Below are 14,664 nucleotides of genomic sequence, written 5' to 3'. Positions count from 1 at the left end.
TGACACCACCCAAAAATGTACACTATAAAAATTATGTTTGTTTTTACTATTCTTATGATTAATGCCAGAGAGACTAGAACTAAAGGAAAAGTTCTTAAAACAAAAAGTGAAAATACACAGATTGACAGATGATGCAGGAAAAAAGAAGGCCAGAGATAAAAGGTAGGTAAAAATCAATCACTGCTTCATTAAAATAGTAAAACCTTGGAAAAAGCACTTAACCTTTCTGGGTCCATTCCTTCATTTTTAGTAGAGACAGTTATAAACACAAAAGGGGCTCTCCCAGTTCTCAGATCTATGGTTATCTACTTAAAGATTCTTATGCTGAACAGTATCAGCTTTTAAAAAAAAAAGAAGAAGCTTAAAAGTATGGAAACTGCATTCCTTTTGAAAAAACAAACAAACTTATTTATTGGCTTGCTGAGTCTTAGTTGTGGCGTGCAAACTCTAACTGTGGCTTGTAAACTCTTTGTTGAGGCATTGGAATCTAGTTCCTAGACTAGGGATCAAACCAGGGCCCCCTGCTTTGGGAGCATGGAGTCTTCGCCACTGGACCACCAGGAAAGTCCTTGATGTCAATTTTTAAGAACTTGAGTTCAGTTCAGTCGCTCAGTCGTGTCCGACTCTCCGCGACCCCATGAATCACAGCACGCCAGGACTCCCTGTCCATCACCAACTCCCGGAGTTCACTCAAACTCATGTCCATCGAGTCGGAGATGCCATCCAGCCATCTCATTCTCGGTTGTCCCCTTCTCCTCCCGCCCCCAACCTTTCCCAGCATCAGAGTCTTTTCCAGTGAGTCAACTCGTCGCATGAGGTGGCCAGAGTATTGCAGTTTCACCTTTAGCATCAGTCCTTCCAATACTCAGGTCCTATTTCTACTTTAAACTTTTAAAAATCCAAAAGCTAAAAAAATGTAAGAAATTAGAACACATGTGTTCACTATTTTAACTAGGTTTGACATTTTATTGTCTTACGTCAATAAATTATCATTCAAAATATTAAAACCAATATAAGCTACTTTCAGATTTTATTGTGAAATTATAAGATTGACATGCAGCTGTATAAAATAACAGAGAGAGAAGGCTTACATCCTTTGCCCACCTTCCTCCAATGGTACCAGTTTGCATAAATCTTATTTAATACCATAACCAGAAGACCGACATGGATACAATCCACAGACACAATCCAGATTTCATCAGTTTTTATCCGCACCCGTGTGTGTGTGTTTAATTCTACACAACTCTATCATTGCATCACATGTGCAGATTCACGTGACCACCAACACAGTCACGATACCAAAAGTTCCTACACAAAGATCCCTTCATCCTACCTTTTTACAGCCACAGAAAACACCCTCCTTCCCTATTTTCTTTCACAGAAAACAAAACCAAAGAAAATTGTCTGGGTAATAACATCTTAATTTAGATTCAACCCACAAAATGATTATTAATAAAACTTTAAACTACCAGAATTAAGAAACTCTTTAGATTAGTAAGACAGATGCTTATGTAATGGGAAAAACACACTAAAAATAATACCTTTATTTGTTCCTTACCCCATAATTAAATATAGAAAGACAGGATCTCTGAGAAATAATTTCAATATGTAGCTGTAAACCATTAGATGATTTTACTAAGGATAAATTGCAATTTAAGAAACTGATACTCATTTGGAGAATGAAGAAACCATCAAGCAAACATTCCAGCCAATAAGTTAACATTTGAGCTGAAAGTTCAGACTAAATTTTCTAAGAGGAAAAAAAAGAAGTATCATATACCAAATAAAATTTAGGATTTGGTTACTTGAAAATATTTATGGATGTCAAACAGCTGAGAAGTCACATAGGTTTGTATCTGCTCATAGTTTATATACAGATACACTACAATACATGTAAAAAAGTGAAAATGAAGTCGCTCAGCCGTGTCCGACTCTTTGCGACCCCATGGACTGAAGCCTACCAGGCTCCTCCATCCATGGGCTTTTCCAGGCAAGAAAACTGGAGTGGGTTGCCATTTCCTTTTCCAGAAGATCTTCCTGACCCAGGGATTGAAGCCGGGTCTCCTGCATTGCAGGCAGATGCTTTACCATCTGAGCCACCAGGGAATATACATGTATTTTCCAATCTCATGTGTACTTAACAAATGCAAACAATTTATTTTATTATGGAGACTTTTAGGACTATTCCTCATAAACCTAAAAATCACGGATGTATCTTAGGCCCATATTTTTCTGTTTTGAAAATGAAAAGGTATATTGAATGTAATTTTCTATAAAGCTGAGACAGCAACAATATTGAATTATGCCAAAATTTCACCTAGATCAATTCCATGTTTCCTTTTCTCAATCCTTCTATCCCTTCCCTTATTTTCTTCCTTGTCTCATTTCTACCTTTCTTTTTTAAGCCTTTTTCTTATGCAAAATTTCAAACCTATTCAAAGCCAAAGAGCTAGATCAGTATAATGAGCTGACATACACATTCAGTTCAGTTCAGTTCAGTCGCTCAGTTGTGTCCTACTCTCCGCGACCCCATGAATCACAGCACGCCAGGCCTCCCTATCCATCACCAACTCCCTGAGTTCACTCAAACTCATGTCCACAGAGTCGGTGATGCCATGCAGCCATCTCATTCTCGGTCGTCCCCTTCTCCTCCCGCCCCCAACCTTTCCCATCATCAGAGTCTTTTCCAGTGAGTCAACTCGTCGCATGAGGTGGCCAAAGTATTGGAGTTTCAGCTTCAGCATCACTCCTTCCAATGATCACCCAGGACTGATCTCCTTAGAATGGACTGGCTGGACCTCCTTGCAGTCCAAGGGACTCTCCCAATTACGACTATTATCTATACCTGAACAATCTTTTTCATTTGTCATACATTATTTAAAAATTGCTATTTTTTTTAGGTGTGACCAAAGTGCTGTAGTTATGTTTAAAAGAATCATTTTATTTTAGACAAAAGGATGTTCAAAATAAACATTTACCGATGACCTGATATAGACCAATATTTGCTGCTGAGTAGCTTATCAACAGAGTGCAGGGCAGTGATGCTGTGTGATTTCCACAAAGAGATTAGAAAAAGCAATGTAACTTCTTCACTACTCCCCAGGACACATGAGCCCCGAGGTGCCATGCTCTGAGCAGCAGGGGGAGATTTTCTTGTAGGCTGCCCTGCCTCTGAATCCTCCCAATCAAGATACCAGACACTGAAGAGGAATTTCTCTCCATTGTTGCATATTACTGCACATTCTGGAAGTTTGATTCTTTTCTTTTCCAACCAGCCCCCTAAAGATGGACACTGGGTTATTTCCTCTTTTGCTGTTAAAAAGTGCTGCAAAAAACCCAGCATTATGCAGTGGGCTCCTGTATGGTTGTCCACTGTATCTGTATTTTTGCCACAGATTCCTAGAAGTAGGATCCAGGAATCGAGAGTAAGTGCTCATGGAAACTAACTAGATTTAAAGGCACCTTCAAAAGGGGACCATTTTGCATTGCCACAAGCAATATTTAGGGATCTAACCTCTTGTCTATGATAAGACTGGCAAATATTTTTGCTTATGGTGGAGGGTTTTCAGTCATTTAAAAAAAAAATTCTATGTAATCAAATATATCAATTCTATATCCTGATTGCATCTGGATTGTAGCTAGTAAAGGTCACTTTTCCCTACTGCCAGACTACAGAGGTATTGCCCATGCTTTTACTAGTAGTTGTGTAATTTCATTTTTAACACTGAAGTCTCTGATCCATTTAAAATACACTCAGAAGATGGCCTCAGGAATGAATCTAATGTAATCTTTTCCATATAGATATCCAGTTGTCCCAGTATACTTACTATAAAGTTTATATATCTGCACTGATTTAAAATTCCAACCTTACTGTAGACTAAATTTCTTTAAGCATTTGGGTCTATTTCTGGATTTTCTATTTGGCTCCATTGGTCTGTCTAGTAAACTTATTTTTCTTTTTAAGATAGATTTAGACCTACCCTTTTCCCTTGCTCTTCTTTCTCTGGATTTTGCTGGACATTCATACTTTTTCATTCTCCCAGATGAATTTTATAACCGGCTTTGCAAGCTCGAGTCTGCACCACAGTCACTGGCCTGGGAATACATGGTATCACGCGATGCCTGAGTGCTCCCAGCCAAGAGACTGCTATGCCTCCGTTCCTCCAGTGTACCTCTGTCACTTTCAGGTGTGGTTCACAGTTCTCCTCACGTGAGTTTTGATGTGTCTTGTTAAGGTTAGTTAGAGCTACATATTTTATCTTCTTTTTTGATAAATGAATAGGGTTTTCACTTCCATTCTATCAACTGGATTTTTTTTTTTGAATGGCTCAGTTTCTTATTACCAACAATTTTGATGGTTTGTAAGTGGAATATCAAATGAAACAACTGCCTTGCATAAGAATAATATCTGATCAATATGGGATCCTCTATCTAATTTTATACACAGGACATTAAGAAGTAACCATAATGTGGAGCTGAGAGAAAGCTGCAATGGGATCAACATGTATTTCACGTTTGTTTCTATAATCAACCACAAATGCCACAATTAGACTGTCTTCTTTCTATTTCAGACTGCAGAACAATGTAGCAAATCTAAAAAAGGAGGAGAGTAACTAAGAATAAAGAGAATGCCTAAAATAAGAGTTCTCTTGTAACACAAATAGTCAGCACAACAATTAATTCTGGAGGAATAAGGTTTATTTTTGAAACTTGATCCTTGGGGGAGGGGACATAAATAGACAATCTATACCTATAGCTATTTGCAAAACACAGCTATTTATTAGGGATAGATAGGAACAATCTCAGAAGGATGAAATCACCTCATAAATTGGTGCAAACATAATCTCCATTACCAAACAATTTTAAACACAGACTGAAACAGTTTCAGTGTTCTTCTCATCTGCTTTCCTTGATAATTTGTTACTAGGCAACAGATCTTATTGACTTTGTTTTCTCATGGGAGATGCCACAATCATAGTATGAAATCAGTACTGAGTTTAGAAGAAAAGTTAAGAAATTCTGACTAAACAATAACAAACAAGATGTACCTATTTTCATCTATTTCAGAGTTGACTGGATCCATATATATATATGGATATACATACACATAAATAGTCTGTATCACCTAGTGAAATAATAATCATGTAAAATATATTGCTGTATAAACAATAACTTGTCCATATCATAAAACCTACTTGCCCAGACTTTTTCCTCAAGTTATCTTAGGATTATAAATATTAAAGGAATAGATATTTTTATTGACATACTGTCCTTAAGGAGTATACAACTGAATATAAAATAAAGCAAGTCACTAATAATTTAAAAATTCTCTTTAAAAAATAATCATCTAATTAACGCCTTGTTATTTGATCCACACATCAACCTGCTCAAAGGCCCCATAACTAGTCAGGTATTTCACACATGCATATTCCATTGTCTTTAATTGGATATTTTCTTGAGCAAAATTTTAAACAATCAAAAGTGATTTAGAATAACTAGAACTGACAATGTGCAAACTCCATCTAAACATTTACAGAAAACAATTTCAAGACCACAATATGACTGTGAATTGAAACATCTGACATTCAAATTGTCCAGTAGTTGTCTTTAAAGTCATAAAACATTACAAGCTAAAATCATTAACTTGCATACTCCAGAGCATTAAAGTAAATCTTGATAATTCATCAAATATACACATTCACTCCCTTCAAAAAAACAAAGTGTAGCACCTACAAACAAAAGAGCTCTTTTGGCTTACAGGAAAAAATAATCTAGTTTTTCTGTTTTTTTGATCTCCAAAAATTATTTCTATCACTTATACAGATTAGGTAAATGTTGAACTGAGGTAATTCAAAACCAAGGAATCCACTTAGGATACCTTCCATGTAACTACTCTGAATCAGTCCTTGTTTTTTTTCCTTTGTAATGAAGAAAGAAATCTAAAGAAAAATACATACACCCCTTTAAAGTGTGCTCTGAAAATTAACATATGAGAATATATAAGTGTATGTGTGTATATATTTATATAAAACATATCTATGTGTTCACATATTTTTACCACACAATATGATACTAATGAAGCATCAAATAACACATAAAACAATTACTTTCTCTTCAATCATAAGATGCTACAGCATAAAATATATAGGAAATTGTAAGTAGTAGTGTATTTGTTCTTTAAAATGGAGTGAAAGTAATTCTACAGGTTTAATGATGTTGACTTAACTCGTTGCATGCCAATTCATCTTTTATAATCTTGTTCTACTATAAATACAAATACCTGAAATCAATTTGTTCCTTCGAGTCTAATTCCAATGACTACACATTGGGCATCTTAGAGAATTAGTGCCTAATAGTATAATTCAATAAACCCCTTTAGAAAGAAACTTTTTAATTTGTAACTTTTGGGGGGAGATCAAATATAACAGGGCAGTTCAGTTCAGTCGCTCAGTCATGTCCGACTCTCCGCAACCCCATGAATCACAGCACACCAGGCCTCCCTGTCCATCACCAACTCCCGGAGTTCACTCAAACTCATGTCCATCGAGTCGGTGATGCCATCCAGCCATCTAATTCTCTGTCGTCCCCTTCTCCTCCCGCCCCCAATCCCTCCCAGCATCAGAGTCTTTTCTAGTGAGTCAACTCGTCGCATGAGGTGGCCAAAGTATTGCAGTTTCAGCTTCAGCATCAGTCCTTCCAATGAACACCCAGGACAGAAAGTCTGCAAATACAAACACTAGACATAATCTGACAACACACTAGGGGGGCTGAGACAAATAACTCCAAGGAAAAGCAGTGTACACACTCTGCAAAGAGCTCGTTGACATGTCTCAAATTCTATACTGGAGCCTCTTGATCCTTTTAACTTCTGTAATTCCAGTTGACCCTACCAGGTCCAGACAGGCTGTTCTACACATTTTAAGGGATGTAAAAGGAAGCCTTTTCAACCCACCCGGACTCTATCCAGTACCATGAAGGGCTTTGGGCATACGAGTGTGGAAACTGCAGCACACATCTGAGTCCTGCTGCCCCACAGATAGCTACTCTTCAGCCACCTCTTGAACCTAGAGCTATTCACACTGTCTTTGGGAAGTAGAGGGCCTCAACTTTTCCTCCGAGTGGGCTTTTCGTGGTTTGATCAAAGAATTCTGACCATACCCAGAGTATGGTCCAGAAAAGAGATTTACTGGGTTTATGAGTGGGCAGCCATGTATCCATTGCCCTGTAAACCCTTCATCCCAGAGAATGCATTCTGAAGTAGAAAACCCAAGGCAAGCACTCGGATATATCCTCAAAAGGCAGCCTGAGATCACAAAGGTGATCAGGACTTCTGTAATTGTTCAACTAGAAGCCATCTTAAAGTTCTATCAATCCACCTATCTCGGTCAGAATCACTTCACCTACTCCATCATGAACATCCTGAAATGACAAATAACCGAGTCAGTAGCAAGGGTTCACTTTCCCTGAGCCTTGTATGTCTCCATTAGATCTAGCTCAGACTGGACAAACAGTCTGCTTCCAAATGCCATACAGCCTACAAACTCTAAACTGTAAAATGCAAGGTTACACTAACTCCATCTTTCACCGAATAATGCCCTATCTGTAAGGAATACAAAAGTTAAATTTAATCATATCATAGGACAATCAAAGAAGACACAGGTAGACTAAAACTGAACAATACTGTAGCTTCTTATCATTACTAGTAACAGAACAGCTATCAAGAAGAGCATATTTTATACAGAAGGCAGAATAGAGGAAGAGCATTTTCCCCATTGCTCCTCGCATCATTCTACAAATCAAAGGAATCATCGCACTCATTCACAGAAGGTATCTGGTAGTTAATAAAACACATTCTTAATCTGATATCAAACCACATTTCCAAGTTCATCTTATTTCCTTCTTCCTCTCCCACTTCTCATCTGCTGAAATTTACTCCTGCTCCTCATTGAAGGAAACCATTTTCTACTGTTGCCGTCCTGAATCTCTTCCTATTTCCTAGACCAGCATGGCCTTTTTGAAATCCTATGACTCTTGTGTAGTTTCAACTGCCTGCTTCTCCAGCCGGCACACTCTTATTTAACCTTCAGAGTCCAGTTGAAATAGCTCTCTGTCCTCCAACTCACCCAGGAAGAGCTAGTGTCTGCATCAGGTGTGTGCACAGCACCTTATTGATGTCCACAGCAACATACCCAAAGGGGAACTGAAGTGAGCTCCTAGACTTCGGGGCTATAAACTCCTCGAGGGAGGGGCAGCGTCTTGCTATTCTTTGAATCTGCCCAGCCTCGCACATAGTAGGGTTATTTTTATATACCTATTTAAAGCATAAAAAGTTTTTACATAACTTCTATTTAGCATCACTTACAAGTACTGGGTAACAGAGAAGCTTGCAAGTAATGACAGTGATTCTGTTTCTAATTTTATGTAGATTGTATTCAACATCCTACAACCAGCCTATTTGTACAAAGAATCAAGAGTCAGCTGCATGGAAAATCTTGGTTATTAGAAACTATGTAAAAGCAACTGGAGCCTAGCCATTCAATGCTGCAGTTTCCTATTTTATTTTTTAACACCTAGTGTTTATCTCTCTCGCTCTGCTGAGCAGTGAAAAGTTAAGAGAACTGAATTCTATGAATATTACTTATGCACATGGGATCCAATTTTAATATTCTGAAAAAATAAAACTACTAGTAAGAATATACTGAATATTGTATTCTTTTTCAATGTATCAGAGGCCAGCAAAATATCAAAATGTAAACCTCAGACATATAGTTGTGCAATATGTTTCTTCCCAAGAAGCCCGAGTTTTCTTTAGGATGTGTTTACACAACTGGAATCTTTAAATTTCCACATGAGTGTACGTGGTTGTATCATTCATTCAAGGAGTAATAGATGTGTACACACACATAGAGTTATTTCTCTCATTAGAAATGTAAACACCACCACTCACAGATGAGAAAAACAACAGAAAAGTAACAGAAGGGAGGCTGCTGATGAAAGGCCATTATGGAACTGGAACATTAAAGAGTGTTTCTGTGCATATGTATTGATATTATCACACTTGGGCACATAAGTGTATGTGGACCCAACTAACAAGAAGGCATGGTGCATCAAGGCTTCTCAGTGAGAATTCAGAATCAACGAACATCAGACAAGAACAGATCTAGAAAATTACCCTAGCTCTCTCATGGTTTCTCCAAGCTGACTGTGGTTACATCACTTCAAACCCCCCCATAAAACCAACAGCCAAGAACTGCTTTCCCCAGCCCTTCACACTCTCTATTTATACTCCCACCTGAAAAATACATATATATCCTAGAAGTAGAAGAGTAATACCTTAAAAAATATGGAACATGTTAATAACAACAATATTGTCTAATCATTCAAATATCACATAATCAAAGGGTCAACTCCCATCTTAAAGTAAGTGAAGGCCAAAATGACACTTGGAAAGGTACCAATTACAAAAGATTATTTTATTTTTTAAAAGTAATTATAATAACATGTGAAAAATATTCTTACAATGAGTCACTAGAGCATAAAAATAGTCTTCCCACATGCACTTTGAAAATTTGTCTCAGCCATAATTTGAAAACAAATAAAATCCTAACTTTCCACAAGTCAGAAAGTCAGAACTCTTACTATTTGTCAGGCATGATTCTACAAGGCAGAGGCAAAGCTTATATGATTAAACATTTAAAATAAGATAATTTCAAGCACTGATAGAGGCAATAAAATATTCAAAAATGCAAAAAGCAAGTTGGCATTACTGAAGATAGCTTTTCTGTGGAGATGACGCTGATGTTAAGAATGATAGGAAGAAATAAAAGTCTAGAGTGAGAGCTTTAAGAAGTTCAGTTCAGTTCAGTTCAGTCGTTCAGTCGTGTCCGACTCTCCGCGACCCCATGAATCACAGCACACCAGGCCCCCCTGTCCATCACCAACTCCCGGAGTTCACTCAAACTCACGTCCACAGAGTCGGTGATGCCATCCAGCCATCTCATTCTCTGTCGTCCCCTTCTCCTCCCGCCCCCAACCTTTCCCAGCATCAGAGTCTTTTCCAGTGAGTCAACTCGTCACATGAGGTGGCCAAAGTATTGCAGTTTCAGCTTTAGCATCAGTCCTTCCAATGAACACCCAGGATTGATCTCCTCTAGAATGGACTGGTTGGATCTCCTTGCAGTCCAAGGGACTCTCAAGAGTCTTCTCCAGCACCACAGTTCAAAAGCATCAATTCTTCGGCGATCGGCTTTCTTCACAGTCCAACTCTCACATCCATACATGACCACGGGAAAAACCATTGCCTTGACTAGACGGACCTTTGTTGGCAAAGTAATGTCTCTGCTTTTTAATATATTATCAAGGTTGGTCATAACTTTCCTTCCAAGGAGTAGAAAGGGAAAAGTACAAATGGCCCAAGGCAAGAAAGAGATTGGCAGGCTAGAAATTAGTAAAATAAAGAGGGCCAAGCACTGAGTGAACGTGAAGTCAAGGAATGCCTTGATCCACTTTATAGACAGCTATTTACTTGCTGTACAGCCTTGGGCAACTTGCTTAACCTCTCAGAACCTGAGTTTCTTCATCAATAAGATGGGGATTAGTAACAGCACCTTCAGCATAGAGCTGTGGTAAGGATTAAATGAGTTAACATTTATGTACCTGTAATATTACGTGGTACAATAACTGTGAAGTGACTTCACTACAATTTTATTAGCATTAATAGGCAATAATATTACCTATTTCATCATCAATTTAAAAATATTCACTCTGCCTGCTAGATGAAACAAATAATTGCATGAATGGAAGAGTGGAGGCAGGTATAAGCCAGATAGGAGGTCACTGCAGTGATGTCTAGGCAAAAGTTGACTTTGAACCAAGATTATAGAATGAGACAGATTTGGAATACAGTTGATAGGTAGAGCTGATAATATTGTTTAAAGAATTAGGTATGCAGAGTGAAGGGAGATTAGAAACTAAATAACACTCCTAATTTTAACAGCTAGAGATATAATTCATACAGCATAGGAATCACCCATTTGAAATGCACGATTAGATGACCAAAATACAACGATCACAATTCTAGAATGTTTTCATTACCCCAAAAAGAAACCCTGTACCCCTTGGCTGACATATCCCAATTCACCCATTTGCCCCACTACTCTGGCGCTAGGCAACCACTAATCTATTTCCTGTTTCTTATTTGACTGTAAGGGACATTTGATATAAATGAGATCACACAGCATGTAGCTTTTTTCATTGACTTCTTTCACTTAGCTTAGTGTTTTTAAGGTTCATCATGTTGTAAAATTTATTAGTAATGCATTTTTTCTGACTGCTAAATAATATTCCACTGTATAGCTGTACCATGTTTTACGTATCCAATCACCAGTTGATAGACATTTTGGATGCTTCTACTTTTGGGCTATTATGAACATTTGGCTGCTATGAATATTAATGTACAAGTTTTAACATGGTTATGTGTGTTCATTTCTCTTCGGTATATACCTTGGAATAAAAAAGCAGAGTACTATGAGAGTTGGACTGTGAAGAAAGCTGATCACCGAAGAATTGATGCTTTTGAACTGTGGTGCTGGAGAAGACTCTTGAGAGTCCCTTGGACTGCAAGGAGATCCAACCAGTCCATTCGAAAGGAGATCGATCCTGGGTGTTCATTGGAAGGACTGATGCTAAAGCTGAAACTGCAATACTTTGGCCACCTCATGGGACGAGTTGACTCACTGGAAAAGACTCTGACGGTGGGAAGGATTGGGGGTGGGAGGAAAAGGGGATGATAGAGAATGAGATGGCTGGATGGCATTACCGACTCGATGGACATGAGTCTGAGTGAACTCCAGGAGTTGGTGATGGACAGGGAGGCCTGGTGTGCTGTGATTCATGGGGTCGCAAAGAGTCGGTCACGACTGAGCGACTGAACTCAACTGAACTGAACTGATGATAATTCTATATTTAACTTTTCAGAAAACTGCCAGATTTTTCCAAAGCAGCCTCACTTTTTCACATTCTCATCAGCAGTGTATGAGGCTTCCAATATCTCCACATCCTCTCCAACAGTCATTATCGGTCTTTTTGATAACAGCTATCCGGAGGGGTGTGAAATGGCATCATGTTGTGGTTCTGATTTGCATTTCCCTGATGGTTAATGATACTGAACATCTTTTCATGTGCTCATTAGCCATTTTATATAATCTTTGGAGAACTGCCTATTTTAGACCTTTGCCCAATTTTTAATTGAGCTATTTGTCATTTCATCATTGAGTTGAGGGAGCAAAGCAAAATACCTTAAGCAAAGCAAAGGTTAATTGAAAAATAAATAATAGCCAAAGCCAGCATGTCCATGATAGTTCACAAAACTTGTAGCCTTTTAAGGGTAAGAACTCTGCCATCAGCCACTCTGAATGATACGTGTCCCTTTCTGAGTGACTAGCAGAATTGAAAGTGAAATATTTTAAAAAGCAAATGAAAATCCTGAAAATAGAACACCTAAAGAAGAAAGTGGCAAGCCACTCCAGTACTCTTGCCTAGAAAATCCCATGGATGGTTGAGCCTAGTGGGCTGCAGTCCGTGGGGTCGCTAAGAGTCGGACACGACTGAGTGACTTCACTTTGACTTTTCCCTTTCACACACTGGAGAAGGAAATGGCAACCCACTCCAGTGTTCTTGCCTGGAGATCCCAGGGACGGGGGAGCCTGGTGGGCTTCCGTCTATGGGGTCACACAGAGTCGGACACGACTGAAGTGACTTAGCAGCAGCAGCAAAGAAGAAAGTACTGTCATTTTCAGTGTAGACAGAACACTATATACTAACAACTAAATTTCACTACATGAGTCAGTTTAAATAAGTTGGCAGAGGCTTTCTAGTACAGCGTTTCAGGGGCATACTGAAGCTGCGGCTGACCCAGAGAAAGCTAATTTTTGTAATGTCTGCCATGAGCATCAGAAGATGAGAGTAGTGGCAGGTACGGTAGGTAGGGCACCGTTCCTAAGATGGTTTATGTCTCTTGAAAATATAAAAGCAATTCAAAAAGTTTTTTAAACCATGCAGATTACTTTCAAAAGAAATGAGAGATACTTAGAGTACTCTTGTGGGCTTCCCTGGTGGCTCAGCTAGTTAAGAATCTGCCTGTAATGCAGGAGATGTGGGTTCGAGCCCTGGGTTGGGAAGATCCCCTGGAGAAGGGAATGGCAATCCACTCCAGTACTCTTGCCTGGAGAATCCCATGGACAGAGGAGCCTGCTGGGCTACAGTACAAGGGGTCACAAAGAGGCGGACATGACTGAGTGACTAAGCACATATACACAGAATATACTCTTAACATTTCAAAATGATCAAAGGAAACATAAGGATTGTGCTTCCATCAAAACATCTACATGGGGCGATTGTCAGAATACTGAATCAAATGGATCACTAATCTAATTTAGTGTGCATTTCACTTGCATCTTCACAGAGCTTCCATCCCCAATCCTTGTTTTCAAGTAACACAACACAGTCAAAATGGAGTTTGTTACTTTGCTATGTAATCAAACATGTGAATTAAACTAGAATGACACAATCAAGTCTTATACAATTCAACACCAATGACTTGAATAATACAAATCAATGTACAAATTATCAATGCCAATTCATTAATTCTAGCATGTGAACAACTTCACATTAGTAGATATTTATATCACTTTCGTCTTCTCAACAAAAACTTCACAGTATTTATTCTAAATTTTAGTAAAAATAATGCAACTCAAAAAAATTAAACAGTGCGTTTCAATGGACCCCAAATTTATATGGCACAAAAAAACAATAATTTTTGCAATAAAATGATATGTCTACAAGTAATCATTTTGTATTTTATATATATGTACATATCACAAACATATATTCTACCTCTCTCGGTTTTCAGAAATTGAAGGAATACTAGAATAAATTCTGAACAGAGAATATATAGCTGCAGATAAAGTGGAACCACCACTTCCAATTTAAATAAAATTAGCTTAACATGATCTTATAGTGATGCTGATAAATATTTTTTAATTTAACACAGGAAAACAGAATGGATTTTAATAATCCCTTGCTGTGTGTATTCAGGGACACAACTGGGAATGCTGATTTGTCAAAAATCTGCCTGTAAAGGACAGGGAGCCAACGTTCACTAGTAACCAAAAGGGAAGGAATGAAACGCAGCATCTCATCAAGAAAGGCACAGACTCAAATGAGGCTAAGTGAGTATGAGGGTTCGACACCAGCAAGCCTATCACTTGACCCACATCTGTCATTTTTTTCGGAGCGTTGACTTATTTCTCTGCTATCGCAGTTTTCTCCTCTTGCCACAGAATTTAAACTCTGAAAGAGAGGTCTGTAACCTTTTAATACCATGTCTAAAGCATAAAAAGAGGTGCTCCTATTTTGAGTTTGAGATTTTCAATCACAGAAGGACTCAGAAGGGACTAGAGTGGATCTCCTGAAACAAGCCCTGTGGTGAGGGGAAGCAAGCCACCAGCCCAGCTCAGGTCTGCCTACCGAGCTGTCTGTGTGAGTCAGGAAACCGGATCCCTTAGAACAAAGAAAGGGATGTGGACCTAGAAAGTGAATGCAGTTGGCCCTTCTGACAACTGGACAACATTAGCAACGGAACAAGAGAAGGAACAAAACGAAGGT

At 38.5% G+C, this 14,664-nt stretch overlaps 1 protein-coding gene across 7 annotated transcripts in view; it reads right to left on the bottom strand.

The window, feature by feature from the left end:
• Positions 1–14,664, bottom strand: part of CEP128 (centrosomal protein 128) — a 487,012-nt gene that overhangs the window by 241,207 nt on the left and 231,141 nt on the right. The gene's annotated exons all lie outside the window — the stretch shown is intronic.

This window comes from Moschus berezovskii, chromosome 9 (genome assembly GCF_049115385.1).
Source record: "Moschus berezovskii isolate FMDL1 chromosome 9, NW_MosBer_1.0, whole genome shotgun sequence".
NCBI lineage: Eukaryota > Metazoa > Chordata > Mammalia > Artiodactyla > Moschidae > Moschus > Moschus berezovskii.
This window is presented reverse-complemented; position numbering and strand designations above follow the sequence as displayed.